The sequence below is a fragment of the Stegodyphus dumicola genome, chromosome 2 (assembly GCF_044657685.1).
Source record: "Stegodyphus dumicola isolate Sdum_Otavi_A_Nest chromosome 2, ASM4465768v1".
In the NCBI taxonomy this organism is placed as follows: domain Eukaryota; kingdom Metazoa; phylum Arthropoda; class Arachnida; order Araneae; family Eresidae; genus Stegodyphus; species Stegodyphus dumicola.
In genome coordinates this window covers 86,298,651-86,318,125 of record NC_140769.1, presented here as the reverse complement: position 1 = coordinate 86,318,125, position 19,475 = coordinate 86,298,651, and the positions used below count along the sequence as shown (strand labels likewise).

The 19,475-nt window shown below is 33.2% G+C and overlaps 1 protein-coding gene across 2 annotated transcripts in view; it reads left to right on the top strand.

Annotated features, from left to right (window-relative positions):
* Positions 1-2,002: 2,002 nt before the first annotated feature.
* Positions 2,003-19,475, top strand: part of LOC118195277 (uncharacterized) — a 62,231-nt gene continuing 44,758 nt past the window's right edge. For both annotated transcript variants that reach the window (XR_004759224.2, XM_035366558.2), the window contains exon 1: positions 2,003-2,027. The gene's annotated coding sequence lies outside the window, so the exon portion shown is untranslated. The remainder of the gene's footprint in view (positions 2,028-19,475) is intronic.

Here is a 19,475-nt window from a genome sequence, read left to right as displayed (position 1 = left end):
GTCTCGTATATATAGATTACACATGGGGAAAACCACCAAAGCGTCCATGCAGCCAGTCCATTCGCCTGGATTCGAATCCAAGTCGTAACTACCTATATTCAGCAATTTTACCACTCTGTCTGTAGTAAGGTGGAAATTTAATTATAATGTATTATTAAGTCATTATATTTTGAAACTGACAGCAGTTATAAAGTTGATAAGTTTTTAATTATCTGAATTTCAATAAAAATTTGAAAAATGCGCTTTTTCAAAAACGAATGGCTGTAATTTGAATTACCGCATGCATGTATAAAATAACAAATAAACAAAATCACATATATTTATAGAAGTAAATACCTTTGGACAAAGTCTCAGTACCGTACTCATATTCCTAGAAATTGCAGCATCATGAATAAATCAGTAGAATGGAATGAAACACAGTTTGATGTATAGTTTATTGGAAATGCAGTACGTTCGCTTATGCTAAAACTCAGCAATGTCATTTGAACACGCGTGTGAGGCCAAATAGATAGCTGCTAAGGAACCAGATATGTTTTTCTTAGAGCTGGAAATTGTCCTGTATGACTTAATTTAGCTCATCAACGTCAAAGAGGCATACACTATAGCTAAACTACAAATAGCAAAGTTAAAACCAGTTTCCGTGAGCTATTTTAAATTCCTTTCTCTTCATGCATTTCTCAGAATATAGTTCAGATAAAAAGAACGTGGAATTTCTAGCATATTTTAACACCACTACATATTATGTTTTCGTAGAGATCTCTTTAAATATCTTTGCCAGATTAATAGGAAAAATTGAAACTGATAAAAAAAATATTCAACTAAGTAGACAAAAGAAAGGACAAAAAATAAGCTTAAACTTTCCTTAATAACGAGGAATGTCACAGACCCGCGAAGACAGTCACAGATTAAGGTCTAAAGGAGAAATAATCGAACAGTGTTATTAATTGTTTTAACCAAACTAGTATTTAAAAATAACTCAATAATATGTATAAATATATTGTAGGTTAAGAACTAAGTTAAAATTTAGGGAAGCTCGCTTTCTGAACGCCTTAACGAAGGCCAGGTTGGGCGCTAGATTTTTGTCCTGTATGACTTAATTTAGCTCATCAACGTCAAAGAGGCATACACTATAGCTAAACTACAAATAGCAAAGTTAAAACCAGTTTCCGTGAGCTATTTTAAATTCCTTTCTCTTCATGCATTTCTCAGAATATAGTTCAGATAAAAAGAACGTGGAATTTCTAGCATATTTTAACACCACTACATATTATGTTTTCGTAGAGATCTCTTTAAATATCTTTGCCAGATTAATAGGAAAAATTGAAATTGATAAAAAAAATATTCAACTAAGTAGACAAAAGAAAGGACAAAAAATAAGCTTAAACTTTCCTTAATAACGAGGAATGTCACAGACCCGCGAAGACAGTCACAGATTAAGGTCTAAAGGAGAAATAATCGAACAGTGTTATTAATTGTTTTAACCAAACTAGTATTTAAAAATAACTCAATAATATGTATAAATATATTGTAGGTTAAGAACTAAGTTAAAATTTAGGGAAGCTCGCTTTCTGAACGCCTTAACGAAGGGCAGGTTGGGCGCTAGACTTTTGCTGCCCGGTGCAAACGCCGTGAATACGAAATTCTGCCGCCCGATTCTTTCCTGAATTCTAACAGTTTTGCCAGCCCCTAAATTAAATTCTGCCGCTCCGTGAGGCTGCACCGTGACACATGCTTTGGCGCCGGCCCTGAGAAAGGAATAAATAATGTTAATACTCAAAATGTTTCAGAAGCTTGTGCTAGTTAGCGAAATACGCAAGCGGAACATGAAATACAGGAATAAATTTGATAATTATAAGGGTACATCGACAATTTGAAAAATAAGTTAGAAAATAAGAAAAAATGTATGCTTAGCAAAGTATGCAATTTATGCTAATTGAGAAATCAGCACTTGCGTGGAAAGTATAAATATCCATCAACGGAAAAGGCTTGTCTAAGCTTTCGTTCGAGATTCATTTTGATAACATCCGGTGAGTCAATTTCTCATTGTTTAGTCAGTAGTCGATTTCTAACTTATTATATCGCGAAACTGAAGGAGTATCTAAACTAATAATTAACTATATTTACAGAAACTCTGAGACTAAATACTAGCATTTGACGTATTTTATATTGTCAAATGTAACGTATTACGGCATTTCTCTACTTCCGAGGTTCGAATCCCGCGAACGGGCTGGCTGCATGGGTATTTTCGGGGTTTTCCCCATGTGTAACGTGTATACGAGCCAGTTTCCCTTAGAATGTCCTCCACGAAGGCATCCCTCCCCTTAAGAAGATAGTCCTAGTGTGCTTTGCCATAATTAAATACACCAACACCAATTTTTACTAATTTCTACCTTGATGTTCCACTGTTTATTCATACTAAATTCTACTGTACATTATTTTGTTCATTTTCTAGTGTTACTTTCGTCTTTCATTACATATACTTATTCATATTATGTTATTTTCTACATTAGTTTTTTTCTACATATAAATTTATTAATTTATGTCTGTTAATCTCTGATAAAGTTTTTCTCAATCCTTTAGTTCCCAAATACCTTAAAAGTTCACACGTCACAATCTATTTAAGATAATCCTACAGAATGAATCTAATGTACCTTTCGTGATTATATAAAAGAAATTTTTCCAAATGGCATCTGATTTATGCTAACGGATAAGTGTGGTTTTTTGTTTCATAATGTGAGGATTTATTTTCATTTACAAGATAAACTTCGTCAGGAAAACCTCGAGCGCATTGTTGTTGTAGACTTGCAGGTTATTGTGAAAAAATTCTGAACTTTTAGACTTTATTTACAATAGAAAATCTTTCGAGTACGTATTTGTTTGGAATTAAAGTTAATGTCATTTTTCTATACTGAGTTACATACGCACGTGTGGTAATAAAATAAATAAAATGGTAAGCTTCGACAAGTGAAGGCATTTTAGAACTCTAAATACTCTCTGCAGACCATTAAGTTATTGAAATTTAGAAAGAAACTGATTAACTTCGAGAAAACGTGCAACGCATAGCATTCATTTCCTACTCTACCACGCAGTTTTAAAAATTTTGGCAAGTAAATTTATATTCCTTGAATTAATTACTTTAACATTAAATACTTGCTGATCATTGTAATATATTGAGAAGCGGGAAAAAAGACTTTTACTACTGTATACATACTTCACTAAATGATTAGAAGACACGAAGGGCCCCCAAATAACCGAATTAATACGTTCTCTGTTCATGAATAATTTCTCACGATTTAGGAATGCATTAACAATATGAAAAAGGAAGAACTGCACGACATTTTTGTTTCCTGTTTAGTGTAAATACCAAGCAAGCTGATTCTCTTACAATATCTTAAGAAGCTATGAAGGCATATCTTAAGAAGACTGCCCTCATTTTGATATAATCATTTACAGCAATGCGTGCGTAGTATCTGCGAGATATTCATTACTATGGATACTATAAAAATATTCATTAATTATTCTATTGTTTATTTTCAATAGCCTTACTGAAGATTTTGAAAGTTTTGTATTAAGTAGCGGCCCACCAGCAACCGAGCGGTAGAATCGCTGAACACTAATAGTTCGGTCTGAGGCTGGCTGCATGGTCGTTTTCGTGGTTTTTCTCATGTGTAGCATGTATGAGAGCCAGATTCTCTTAGAAAGTCCGGCTAATCTTTGGAATATGGTAACGGGTAGTTTGGCGACATTTTGGTAAGGCGATGAAAGTTACTAGCTAGGGCTTTAGTAGTGTACATGGATAAAGTCAAGAGTGTGCGCAATGCTATTTTTGTGCAATTCTGGGATGTGTTTTTAAGTGAAAATAGGTTGACGTGTACATGGATGATGCCGTGTATGTGCAATTCTTAAAAACGCGGCAAGCAGTTTGCGATTCTGCACTTTCTCCCAATTTCGCACCTAATCTTCGTCATGATTAAGCATTTTTGTTCCATAAAAGTTCTAGTATAAGCGTAATTCGGCTAGCAGATTGTTGGAAAAAATGTTGAGTAAAAAAAAAAGCCTTTACTTCGTGAAAACAAAATGGCGTCCAAAACAAAACTAGCAGGTTGCTGTAGCAGGGTTGGTTGCCAAATTTTCGCAAAGTTACCATAATCCAAAGATTAACCGAATGTCCTCGGCGAATGCATTCCTTAGGCAAATAGACCGCAAGGCTTTGCAGTAATTAACCAAACCAGCCAACTGTGCTAGGTAGCAAATAAATGGCCCCCATCTATACTATGATACAAGTAAATGCACAGTCTTCTAACACTAACATATCCGTTACGATATGCATGTATAAGTTAGGATGCTCATATAAAGATGTGAATCTGTTTAAAAAAAACATTTAAAGAATAAAATCTACGCCGCTTTCGGTACAGTGTAATTTTTAATTTAAAACTTGAGAACGAAACATGTACTTGGATTTGTTAGAAAAGTGAATAATGATATTTTAAAGCAAAAAAACTGCTAAACTTCAAATTTGCTTGAACAAACCCTAAGAAAATTGGGAAAACTCAAATAGTGCAATAAGAGACCTTATACCTTCTGTTAGTGACCTTGCTAAAAAGAATAAAATCCTTGAAATATTTTTGCTAATACTACAAACTGCAGTTTTAATTTTATCTTGCAATATATTTTCCTGCTGAGAGAAATCCACTCGCATACCTATCTTGACTATTCGCATTAGCATAATCTGTGGACCATAACTCAGGAGCTATACGGAGACTCAGGTTACGACGTTTTCGTATAGCTCTTCAGTAAGCTTAGATAATTACGGCAAAGCCTTGAGGACTTAAATATCCCTTTAAAGATTTATTTTATAAAATCTTAAAAGCAAAAACTGAAGGAAATGAAGGTGGCCAAGAACATTTCAAAATGCCACAACCTCTAAATTGTTCTTTTAGTACATATCACTTCATGCAGCTAATATCTTAAATCCTGGCTAAGTAACAGATTTATAGAAATTACTGAATGAAATTTTGAAACTGGTTTGGTTATTTAGATGCTTTAACCCAGCCGGACATCTGATACGTAGGTTTGTACAATATTTATTTTGCTGTTTGGCTATGACAAACCTCTGAATTTATAATATCCGTAATGTGATTGAAAACTTCTCGACTCTGAGGGAAGCTGGTTCGTATTGACGTTACATTCAAAACGCCAACGAAAACGCCCATGAGTATTTGTCTAGATTCAAACACACATCATTGCAGCCTTAAACACTTGGCAACTGATGAGTACAATCGTTGTAAACTATGAGAACATCTATAATGGACGTAATTTAAACTGCAGATTATAATTTATTACGGCAACCGTGGAAGCCGTGAGAATGACTTTCCAAGAGGGAAAACTGGCTCGTATTTCTGTTGTACTTGAGGAAACCTATCAAGGAGTTAATGCAGCAGTCCTGCTCAAACATCGGGATATAGAACCTGGAGAATATTTTCGAGATTTTATACTTCGGTCCTGTTGGTCTTTCTGCGTGCATTCTAAAGTTCGGTTTACAATAATATGATTGAAATTCGTTCGGTAAAACATTTGTACCCTTATTGTAACGCTAGGCAAGAGAAACTTGTCAAATCACATGGGTGATAGATGAGCTTGAAATTACAATCTTAAAACTAAAAATATTTGAGACGGTTAGCATTCAAATAAAATTTCCAGTATTGAATTTCTAATATTTCTGTAGTATCCTATTATACAAGAAATTGGTTCGGTTCGTGAATAATGAACTCTAGAAATGATAATTGTTTTCAATATAGTCTGAAAAAAATTGGTCTATAATGTATGTTATACAATTAATAGTTAAAATTATCATGCATTGTGAATACCACGTTACAGGCATTTATATGCATTAAGAATAATGCGTAATTGAGCTTATTTCTTGCATTATGATTTGGGAAATTTTTGCATGAGTTGATACGTTTTATCAGATTAAAATGATGTGTCGGTCACCACGAAATCAATGCGTTCCAATTAATACTAAATAAAGAACTATTTTGTTTAAGAAATATTTCTAACTTAAAATTTTAAGCCACCGGTAGAATTTGCATTTTAGACATATAGCTTTCTTTATAAACAGCAGGAAAATAAGCACTATAGCTGGTTCGTATTGACGTTGCATTAAAAAAAACCAACGAAAACGCCTATGAGTAATTTTATTTGTCTAGATTCGAACAGACATGATTAAGCAGCCTTAGATATTAAGCAGTCTTAAACACTTGGCAACTGATGAGCACAATCGTTGTTAACTATGAGAACCTCTATAATGGTTCTCATACTTAACAACGATGTGAAGCGAAAATGTTCTGAAATTATGTTGATCTCTTAAAATACAGTTAGTCAATAAAGTCTGCGTACACTAAGAAAAGTAATATCAAATCAAAATTTTAAGGTGCGAAAAGAGTAGTTTCTTAGTTTTATTTTTTAAATATTTAGTTTTAATAAGGGACTTTGAAATTATTTAACTGTGATATTTTCATATCTAATAATTTATGCACACTAATTTTTAAAAGATAAGTGGCCAAAAATCAAAGCCAATATAGTTTGCGTACAACGCGAAGGAGGCGGGGGATTTCTTATCTAACTTTAATCTTCAAACTTGAGAATGCAAAGAAGGTTACACTTTCAAGGTCATTGACTTCCGAAGCAAATTTCACGTTGATTGGAAGTTGTTATTTCTATTTTTTTTTTGACGAAAATGACAACCAATAAAGAAATTCCTTTAGTTACGAGACAACTAATTATCAAATTGAGAGATGAAGGTAAAACTCTTCTTTATATTGGTAAAACCATTGGAAAACCATTTTCTAGTGTGCAGAGTTATTCAAAACTATCTTGACACTGGTATTCTTGCTGTAAAACCAAGATGTGGGAGACCGAAAAAGCTAACGCAGAGAGAAGAAAGAAAAATTCTTTTACGAATTAAACAAAATCCTAAACTTTCTGCTGGAAGCATTGCAAAAGACATTTTTTTAACTGGCAACAAGGAAATTTCTCCTGAAACTGTACGAAAAGTGCTGCGAAAGGCCGATTATCATGGACGCAAACCTAGGTATAAGCCATACATTTCCGAGACAAATAGAAAGAAAATAATTGCTTTTGCCAAAACATATTTAAACTCTTCTCAGGACTTCTGGAGCAATGTAATTTGGTCAGATGAAAGTAAATTTACAATATTTAAAGTTAATGGCCACCCTATTATATGGAGAAAACCAGGAACAGAACTGAATCTGAGAAATTTAAATCCAACTGTCAAACATGGAGCTGGTGTGATGGTATGGGGGTGTATGTCGTCGAAAGGAGTGTGAAATTTTCACATTAATAATAGTCATAAATAAGTACGTTTATCTGTATATTCTGAAGAAAAGTCTACGAGACAGTGCCCGAAATTTAAACCTTTCTAATACCTTTATTTTACAACAAGACAACGACCCGAAACATACAGCTAAAATTGTGAAGGAATGTCCTCTATCACACTCCAAAACAGTTGCATACTCCTCCAGTCACCAGACCTCAGTCCAATCGAACAATTTGTAGGCCAAATTGGAGAAACGAATTCGAAAACACAATATTACGTCGCCAATTGAGCTAATTAGTAAATTGCAGGAAAAATGGGCGAAATTTACGTCGGATGACGCTGAAAAAGTAGTTCAGTCAATGCCCAGACGTCTGCAAGCTGTTTTGAAGAATAAAGGATATCATATAAAGAATTCAAGTAATGTAAAAAACTTATATTTCGCTTTTTTTTGAAGACTTATTGGAGGGAATTTCTGAGTTTTTTGACAAAATATATTTTTGAAAAAATGTAAAAAGTATTACTGATATTATTTACTTTTTATTTAAGCTTACAATTTTAGCTAATAGAAGAAAAAAAATGCAAAGATTAAAATACATTTTTCTGTGCTTTAAGTGTTCTTTTAACTTAAGATTTAGTCTGTACGCAGACTTTTGTGGCTAACTGTATGTATAACATCACTTTGAAACTAGATATCAAGATACACCTTACCTTCACCTCCCAAAAATGGCAGTTTAATGTTTCCCGTTCTGCTAGGACTATTGATGAAATTTAACTTGCACTTTGCATATCTCAAAAGTGTAACTTAGGATACGTATTAGCTTTATATAGAATATTGTTCTAACATAGGTATTTTGACATAAAAGCGGACTTTTCTGAAACGACATAACGATTTGTTTTCCATATTTCGTTTCAAATTAAAATTATGCTAAAAAATTTCAAATTATACCAAAGTGCCAAAGAATGGTGTTTAAAAAATTGGCTCTCAAACGTTTAGCTCCTGAGTATTAATTGAAATGGTATATATTTATTAATACCTCTTTTGTTATTAAAACTTGCTCGATTCTTTCACAATTTGAAATTTAGTTTCAATCCAAATGAAATTCAGTTATTTAATTTAGTTTTTAATTTATATTTTAGTAATTTTTATAAATTTTCGGAAAAATGTTTGAATTATTTCAAACTATTACCATTACATTAAAGCCGATGTATTTCTAAACATACCTGCAAAAAATTAATTTTTCCCAAGATATACGTAAATTTATATATTGGAGTATTTTTGAAATCTGATGTTTGTTATAAGCGATAACGCCAAATGAGATTTATGCACTTTGTTAAAATTATTTTAAAGAACGAACGACTCACTTTTTCCCGCTTGTTTACAAAGGAAGGGAAAATAGGTTACCATAAATTAAAACGTTTCACCAAGTGAATTTTCCTTTGGGCAAACTAAAAAAATGTGCGCCAAGATGAAATTTTAAACCTCTCGGTAAATTTCTCATCAAAGTATACAAAATTTTGTATTTAGGAATAATTTGAATAGTAAACTACAAAGTGGAAAAATCAGTATGCCACTTCAGAAAGTCTGATTTTGTTAACGAAATACCCTATGTTATAACAAGAGTATATAAATGTAATTATATATCCAAAGTCGCGCTTTCGAGACTTGAAAACCGGAAAGTAAATTGTGTCAAACTGCTCGGTAAGAACGGGAGATGTATAAACTGTCCAATATTTTTTGTGCAGAGTGTACCTGAGTATTATCGTAACCACCCAAGCGCTGTTTGGAGATTTTTAACGGTAAGATTTAAAGATGTAACACCTTATATGAATTCATTCATATTATTAAATGAAAATTTTACGTTGGGTATTTCTTCTGAATATTGGTCAATTAACCTTATTTAAAAGCGAGTTTGTTTTGTTCTATTGGAAATTTTGCGATATTTTTAAGAACAAAGTCAAATAAATCGTTCCTTTGTTTCAATGTAGCAGCGAAATTTTGTATCTTTTTGTAAAATGTTAACTACACTTTCTTTACTTGCACACAAATACAACAGACATTTATTTCATTTTATTTTCAAATTCTAATCATTTAATTAAATTTCATAATTAAAAATTGCCCACTAGCGGCCGAGCGGTAAAGTCGCTGAAGACTGGTAGTTCGGTCCGAGGTTCGAATCCCGCGAACGGGCTGGCTGCATGAGCGTTTTCGTGGTTTCCCCATGTGTAACGTGCATACGAGCCAGTTTCCCTTAGAAAGTCCTCCCCGAAGGCATCCCTCTCCTTAGGCAGATAGCCCTCGAGGCTTTGCCATAATCACAAACCCAACCCATAATTAAAAATTTAACGATTGATTTATTAAAACCATTGGAGCTTGGAATGCAGCAAAGAACACGTACGAAAATTGTGACTTCTTTGTTAATTGTTATGCGCATGTCTGTCTGAATTATTTTCCACATAGATTACACTACGAGTATTTTAAATTTGACTTCCACTAAGGTTGTTGCGTTAATACGCAAGTACCAATATTCCCAAAATTGGTATTTTGTGTATGTAATATTTTAGCATTGCATTGTTTGCTCATGTGTCCGTTCAAAGTAATATTCTGAGCATTGTGATAAGTTTCATCATATATATTAAAAAAAATCAAGAATTAACCTGATCATCAATGTGCTTTATCCTGATTCGAATCAATCAAATGTTTATCTGAAAAGGGGATAACATCAAATCATAAGTTAAAAATTAACATGAAATGGACGAATATTTAACAATGCTCAGGTTTAGATCCATATTCCCCTAAGAAAAAATACAACGGCGAAAGAATACTTCAGAAAACTAGCGCTTGCGTTAAACTTCCTATAATTAGTTCGTACAACTGCCGATAATTGAAAGATGTAAAAGTGTTCTACAAAGAATGAGTCAAATAATTAAAATTTTCACAGGACTAGTTTCGATGGTTTTACCGAACTACCATCCTCAGCTGCAAAAGTGCAAATCAACCAGCGCTTTTGAAGCTGAGGATGATCGTACTGTAAAACCATTGAAACTAGTCCTTTAAAAATATAATGCTGATTTTTGTTGTTTGAATTCTAAATTAAGAATTTGTTGCTTGTTTGATTTTATTAACTTTATTTTTTTTAGATATCGAAAAATAAATAACATGTTAATTTAAGCGTACAGATTCGATGCTATTGTTTAACGAAGTTCTTACTTTCAGTTTATGAGCGGCTAGTAGGTAATGTGCAGATTAGCGAGTGCCTAGTAGATAATATTCAAATAAGTGGGAAAGGAAATGACTGAAATAAACTTCTGAAATTTATCGATACGAAGCACGTTAACCACTTTCGCACTTCGGCAGTAATACCTACATTACTGATAAAAATAGTCTAAATTACTACTTGTAACTCGACACAGTTTTTATGAATGCTTTTGATAACATGAAATTTATTCTTTATTCTTTAATCATTACACCCTCTTATAAGACAATTGTACTTGAGCAAGTAAAATATATAGGTAAAGTCTTGTAATGGAGTTGATATTGCATTTGTATATCACTTGACATAGGTTGTGTGAATATGCAAAAATGTCTTGTGACAATGAGAATTTGTAGCTTTGCTACGAGTCTTTGAAAACTAAATATTCCTAGTCAAAATTAATTTCTAATCGAAAATATCTGTCTGAATAGGAATAAATGCGATTTAATTGGACTGATTATCAGTGCTTTTAAAATCGGATTCTTCCTTTCTTCTACTGAAGTATAATGGATCGCAAATTTTGTTCTTATATAAAATAAGTATTTGGCGGAATGAGAGCGAAAGTACTGAAATTTTATAAAAACAGGACGAGCTTAATTACTATGATAGAAGTTAATGCCTTCCCACCCTTTAAGAACCGGAAATTTTAAAATTGTAAAACTTGCATCTATGCTTTTATTGGCAATTTACTTAAGCGACTGTTATCTAAATGCCTCACTAAATTATTCAGTTTTGAAACGTTTCCCAGGGTTATCTACCTGCACACCTTAATCTCTAAATATGTTAAACACATACTTATTTATTCATCTAAATTGCAATAAAACAAGTAGTTACTGAAAATGCTGCAGTTAATCTAATAAAAATGTCAATTATAGATTATTGGCGATGCATTGCTAGTTACTGGTTTTCCAAATTTGGAAACTTTTTGAATCTTCAAATGCTTTCTCTCGAAGAAAAAAACTATGAATATAGAAACTTAATTTTAATACACTTATTCATGAGACTAATTTGTTATATTTTACTCATTAACATTCGTTTTCAATTCTTCTCTCATGTTTATAATAATTGATGTTCCTTTTAATACTACGTAATGTAATAAGGCTGTAAACTTGCAAATAATCTTTTAAAGGAATTTAATATTCTGAGAATTTTATGTATTAAAATTTGTATTCCTTAAATAACTAATATTTTACTAATTAGTGTATGCTTTATAAATGTTATAAACATCTAAAAATCGTTCCCATTATAAATTTCACTTCTAAGTCGGTTCGCAATTGAAAAATATCAGTTATGAATAGTTGTTGAGATACAGATGGTAACTACCTTTTTGAAACTGCTTTAATTAAACATTATCCTAAAAAGCATTATTCGTTTTGAAATGGGTGATCTAGTAGAGGTAGCTGAAAGCTCTGATTACGTATAGTGATTAAAATTCTGGCCATGGAATTACTTACAAAGCCTTCACATAATATTCGCCATGTTTCAAGTAAGCAGGAATAGCATTTCTAAGCAAGTCTACGCAATGTTGCTCTTCAGACGGGTAATAATCGTGCGTTTTGCCATAATCGACTAACATACAAAACCTTTAAAAGCTTTATATGCAAATAGGATTATGGTAAATTTCGTTTCCAAAACTTAAATACCTTGGCAAATTGAAAGTTTAGCAGGCAATATGACCACTGCAGTGCATTTTAAGTTGGCAGAATGTTAAATTTATGTGTTTAAAAGGAAGAGAAATGCAATTATGAAATAAACTGTACTTCTTTACTGCTCTCACCTTTTCAGCACAGCTCATACACAATACCATCAGTAAAGAAATTCCTATCATTCATTCTCAGATAATGTAATACATGCCTCTCAACAAAATGAATCTTGGAAAGGGAGAAACTTACTTAAAGAATATGCTCATGGTAACTCATTTTCCCCTACTTTGTACTAATCTCGTTCATCATCGATAATTCTACTTGATAGAAACCGAAAATATAAATGGAAGCATTTTACCTGCGTTTTATGTCGTCCAGGTTATCCGAAGATTATTTTTCTCTAAAATATTACAATATCGTATCTGAATACTTTCACTATGGTGATTTTGGATTGGAAAATTACTCGCTTTGTGAGCTCGACATTGAATTTAATGTTGATCTTCTTACTTTGTTTTCCTTGGTGTCCTAGTGTGATTTCTTCCAATTTCATAGTTTGCTCTTTTTGAAAAACCTAAATTTATAAAATTAGATAGTAATGAAGATGGGGCGTTGCTTGGTTATACCTGTACTGATCTTCAGAAATCTATTGATGCCTTCGCGTGTCTTGCATGATGCAAGAAAGCTATTGTGGCATTTCAGTCTTGTGACCGTTTATGGTTTTACTTATCTGTAGTCAATTGCCAATAAATTTGAGTCGTATGGAGCTATATTTGTAGCTATTTAATATTTTTCCTTAGGGAGGACTGTTGTTTTGCTTGATACTAGATCGGTTTACAGGTATTTTCTTCCAAGAACATCTATCGGGTCTCCCGAATAATCGCCACGACATTTTCGGATGTGGACAAGCATGCAAATAAAAAAAGACGTGGGCCATTTGTAATGAAATAGGAGGCACATACCCAATATTTGCAGCCAAATTAACAAGTAAATCTCATCTAAGTTATCCTATGAAGCAGCGCATGCCGAGTAAATGACATGGATGCTGGCCCGCACTGTTATTTAACTAGTGAAATACAGAGGACAAGTTTGTTAGACTACTAACTAGTAGCAGTGTGTAGTAAATAAGTGTTACATGATTACCCAAATACCTTGCAATTTGTAAGTTGTGGTACAAACAGCGCAACAGAATTGATGCAGAGATACCAAGCACACTTCTCCAATGCATAGTGATAAAGCATTACGTAGGAATTAGTATATAACAAAATTAGTAACGGGAATCGTCCGTAATTTGAAAGTGCAGGCCAAATTGTAATCACGTTTGAGGAAAGTGAGAGTAGAACACAAAACGGTCCTAACGTATGGTATATATCGAATTCAGAAAGACGTATAACTTGGGACTCGCGACTCGTATCTAGAATTTAGAGAAGTGGATCGAAAGAAGTAAGTACCTAAATGCTTATCTTCCCTATATCCAGCGCGCATTTCCTTCTACTTCAGATACCTTTTCCTCTCCTGGGACAAACGTTACTGTGCATGACGTGTATAGTGCTACTACTGCATCTAGTACCAAAATAAAGTGCTCGTGATGCGCACATGAGCTTTCTTGTTGTACTGCCTTTCTTCCATGAAGTGAAGTGACACGTATAACGTATGCATCCACAATAGTAATGGGGATATGTAAACTGTTGACATAGGAAGTGAATCCAGTCTGCAATTGCAACATTGTGAATAGGCGTCACAAGTTTTGCTTTTTGAAGCCTTGCTCTGGGTTGCGAAATGTTGCATGTCTAACCTCTCTTGATAACATACGCGCAATCCTAAGAATAGTTTTGTGATTACCGTCAGGTCAGATAAACTCTCTTTTAAAAATAATAGATAAGCGAACTCGGGAGTGATGGAATGCCAATTTCTACTTAATCACATTTTTGCAAGATTTTTTCCAGATTTCTTTTCACTTTGTCGTAAGTGCACCTGATAAGAATTCATAATTTCTGATGAAAAGCACTTCTGTTCATAAGTCGGCTTAGACCATGTTCATAAGTCGGCTTAGCTCTTTCAAATTAAATAAGATTCAAGGTTTAGGGCTGATCCTATACTATTGTCTCGAGCGCAATTTTTGGTCCTTAAAAGACGTCTGTGGTTCTTTTACCTCCAAAAAAGGGCATTGCTTTCTTTATATTTTGACGATACGATTTTTGCGTAGTACAACTTTTGATCAGAAATTGCCGATGTCTCGGAAATACATCACGCGACTCTCGTTTCGTGTGATGACTGAAGAAATATTGGAAAACAAGCGAAATGGTGACTTGAGTGCCAAAGTTCGTCATTTATAAGTATCACTGGGGAACTGTTAGGTGTACAATAATGATCTTCGTACTGTATATTGATCTTCATTATATGACTTGAATTGAATCTGATGTGGGCCCATTATCTATAAATGCTGATTTAAATAGGTTTTGAAATGCAGTATAACCAACTTGTATCTCTATGAATTTGGCTTGCAATCTTTTATGTGCTTTTATCCTCTACTTGCCTCCCAATAGACATTTAAAGTTATTTTTAATTATCATAATGACTTAATTACACAATAAAAATACATTACGTAGCAAATATTCCATTTGGTTAAATATCTTCAAGATTAAAATGCAGTTATATTACCAAAATTTGTACCAAAGAGTAGTGTAATGAAACATGATAAACATAAAATAACGTGCAAATAATCTAAGTATGAAGTACAAAATACTATCAAATCTGAACTTGAAAGTGAATAATATTCAAATTATCTATGGTTGTTAAGCAGTTCTTTTCAATACTAAAAAACGACTAGCTCATCAGTAAGCAAAATTCATTTTGCTTCTAATGCTAAAAGTTCGATTTGTGTTCATTTACTCAGCTACATAAGGTGATAAGCTGAAGATGACTGTGCTGAATAAGGTCGTTGAAGAAGCTGATTATGACGTAACCTAATTGTGTAACGTAAGGAACATCCATTTGCCTTTACGTTTAGTTTTAATTCAAGCCAATTTTATTTCTGGAGAAATTTATTACATTAGTCATGACATGCAATTTATCTAAATTAAATTTTCATAGCGTTATTCTTTACTTTGTTACCGTAAAAGGAGCCAGAAAAAGTTGACTGAAATTTACCGAGTTTAAGTTGATAACCATAACCATTGACGAAGTCAAATCTGCATTTATACATCAAACTCAGTATTTGCACCATGGTCAAAACAACTTTGGAAGTCATTTAACTCACTTGGCTAGCAAATTTTAAAACCATGTGATAGCCATCAAATAGTCTTAGGTCGTAGCTATGTTTGATTCATAGCTACAGTCATCTTATAATATAACATTATTAGCGTAATGGAAAATCCATGAAGACCAAGTAAGCCACAACAGTCAGCATTGGTGATCTTTTGTTTATATTGAAGAGCATTACTCACTGAGAATTCGTTTCTAAGATGGATAGGTCATGAGGCTGTTTACGGTGAAGCTATGAACTAGATTAGTACCCTAAAAGAACCATCTACAATGAATTACTTTGTTCACAAGGACAACATACCAAGATACAGTCTCTATAGATGAAAATGACTGAAATCGAACTCCGCATCTCATATCCTTCTCCGTTTTTGTAATTGGATAGAGCACTCCCTGACTCTTATTTCGATGGGTAAATTCTAAAGGATTTCTATGAAGCATTTCAGTTGTGGAGAAACCGTTAGAGACATGCCTAAATGTGGAATGGACGGTTTATAAAAGGATAAAGTAGAAAGTTAAAATTGGTTAGTTTCTCAAACCCTGCTTAGCCTTAACAGATTTGCTCCTGATTGCAACAGCAATTTGACGACATACAGAATATTGCTATACATGGAATTGCTGTATGAAGTAAATTTAGAAAAAGTAATTCAACTTTTAAGGCACTAATGACCGATTAAATTCTAAATTATGATTTTAAGAAATATTTATTTTGAATATGCGTTGCTCATTTCCTAAAAGGTAATATTTGAAGTCTCAAAACTTAATGTTGTTAAATATCTTAGATTTTAAAATGTAAATGACTAATATAATTTTCAATTTTTCAGATTTATTGGAGAGATTCTGAGCTGTTACTTTAAAAATGAGTTTACAAAGTGAACTCTGCATCATTTTTATCTACTTTATAAAAATTGTGTCTATTTTTAATGAAGGAATTTGTTACATTGTGGCAGAAATATGCAACGTAATACGAAAAATGCTTAGACGAAAATTGGTTCATATACCAGAATCTTCGGATAATGTTCTATACGAGTTGTTGGTACATGTAGAAGATCTTCAGGAATGTGTATTTGAGAATTGTGAAGAAATAGCAAACATCATTATTCGGTCCAGGTTTATTGAAGATAAAGCGAACTCGAAGAATAAGTTTGATCGTAAATTCATATGTAAAGTAGCATCTGAACTAGAGATGGTTAAACTACATCTTCTTCAGCATTTTTTGGAACTAGAACAAGCTATTGGTGTTTACCGGATTACTCCGGCGCTTAAACGTACATCCGGGAGAGAGGCTGTATATCAGTTTGAAGATAAAGAAAGCGCTCTATGTTCCGAGATTGAAGACACAAACGGAGACGAAAAGATTTCGAAAGAAAATAGAAGCCAATTCAGTGTCTCTAAATGTGCTCCAATTAAACGGGATGCTAACGAAGTTAAAAAACCTAGTCTGACTTGTATGAAATCAAAAACAAGACCCTCTGCGTTACATGTTTTCTGAAATTTCACTATTCTCAATACCTCGCAAACAGATCTAGACCAACTTCATTGAATGTTTTGTCCGGTTATCAACAGTGGTTGTATTTGTGGCTAAGGACTCTGAAAACGGATGTTCAGAGGCAGTGCAGTTTTAAATTTTCGAATAAAATATTCCAAATCTGTAATCAAACAAACTTTTGCGCGTCATTCTATAAGTTTACAGAATCGTATATATTATATTAAGTATCAGTTGCGAAATAAATTAGTAAGTTAAATCATCGGGCAAGTGGAAATGGTGGTACTTAAAAATCCAGCTGAACAAACATGTCAAAATTAATTTACGTCGAAGAAATCTTCAGTGCATATCTAGAGGAAACGCGTTCAGGAATTACTTTAAGAAGATGGAACTTTAACAATTTAATTTGGCTAATTGCAAATTTAATCATTAAGAACGTTTTCAGTAAATTCAAAAAGTAGTATAAATATAAAATTTTTATCATGTACATACTGTACTGACGTAAATTTTATTGCAAACGTGTGATACATCATTTCTGAATATGGATGTGGAATGTTCCTTTTATTTCGTTTAGAAGCATGCAATTTGATTTCAGCAATTATTAGAAATGGCTTATTTAATGGAGAAACTTGTTTCCGAAAGCTCATTTTAAACATTTGGAAGAATAAAAGCTAACTTAACCTCATTACAAAGAAACAAAAAATGAACTTATTTTGATACCTAAATATTGGTGTGCATGAATGGTAACTTTTTAAGCGTATAATGAAATTAATTTTTAGAAGTTAGAGATTAAAATTTAAATGCACTTTTAGTTTTTAATTGCAAATTTTATGAGCTTATAATCTGAGGAATATTTTAAATATATTTTAAATAACTAATCAACTTTCTTATACTGTAATAAAGTAAAACGTAGTCTTGCAATAATGCATATTTTTAATCTTAATGTTTTTGGGTTTAAGCCGTTTTTTAGATTTTTTGAAATATTTTAAAATTCTAGTGTATACGAGTTGTTGTAACTTTTGAGTAGAAGTAAAACTAGTCTTATTTGCATGACTATGAAAGAAAAATTATATAACCCTAAACAAGGCACATTAAAAATGCAATAGAAACTAGTGCACCGCATATAAAATGCGTTATTAAATTTTATTTTAAAATGTTTGGTATTTGTTAATTTAATGAAATAATATATTATTACCTCAATTTATTTCCCAACTAAATATTATATGGTGCTATACGATATTTAATAACTTTCATATGTAAAAGGTGTCTCACAAAGGACAGTTTTTAAAATTTAATAACTCGAAAACAAAGATCGATAGAACAATGAAACGAAAGGTATATTATTTGAACAGCTGTAAAAATCTGATACAGAAGTTTCCCCATTTAGTTACAAAAGTTACCAACCAGTGGCGCTGAATCGCAGTACATTCTAGAAAAATGTAACAAACGTGTCCTCTGCAAGCCGTCATTGCAATCGCATATTTGTTTCAAAATGTCCACCTTTCGCAGTACAGAGGTGGCGCAAACGAAGAACGAAATTTTCACACACCTTCCATAGTGTGTCAACGGAAATTAATTCACATGCCTTACAGATACTCTTCAAACTCTTGGAATGTTGTAGGCTACTTCTGGAAGACTGTGTCCTTCAAGGGTTGTCCTCAAAAAGTAGTCGCAATGGTTAAGATCGGGTGAGTATGCAGGCCAATCAGTGCCTGTTCGAATAAATTTGGAATAACCCAAAGCAATATCTCTATCCCCGAAGTTTTCCTCAAGGAACTGGAACACCTTTCAGTGCCTTGTGGTCGTACCTCCCTCTTGCATGAACCACGAAGGGCCTGGTCGATCCTCGAACGCTAACAGTGTGGTTACAAACTATTCTAACATTTCAATATAACGGTCAGAAGTGATAGTTTCTCTCAAGAAGGGCCCGATAACATCTTTGCTGGATACTACAGCCCAAATACTAACTTTTGGGGAACGTAGTGGTTTTTATTCATACAAATGGGTGTTTTCAGTAAACCATTCGGCTGAAAATGTGCTTCATGTGTGAAGTATATGCAGTCAACATAGAATCCGTCGTCATCAACAACTGTGAGCATTTCATTCGCAAAGTCTTCTCTCTTGCTCAGCTCGAACGGGAATGGCTTGTTGACATTGAATCTTGAACGGAAACATGTGTAGTGTCTTTCTCAGTATTCTGTGTATGCTGGATCGCGTTAAGACTGATTCTGCTACAAGGTTTCGACTGGAGTTCATCGGATTTTGCTGAATAATTGTAGAAACTGACGCCACATTTTCAGGAGTGCATGAGACCAACATTACCCAGTAACTCATCAGCCACGTTTAATGTTCGTTGAAATGTATTGAAAAAGCACACGAATAGTTTTCGAATCAGGACTTTTTGCAGCGTTAAATGAGGATTGAAAACTGTGTCTTGTTGCCATAGGACTGTAATTTAACCTGTGAAATTCTAGTACCAGAAACACACGTTGTTCTATGGA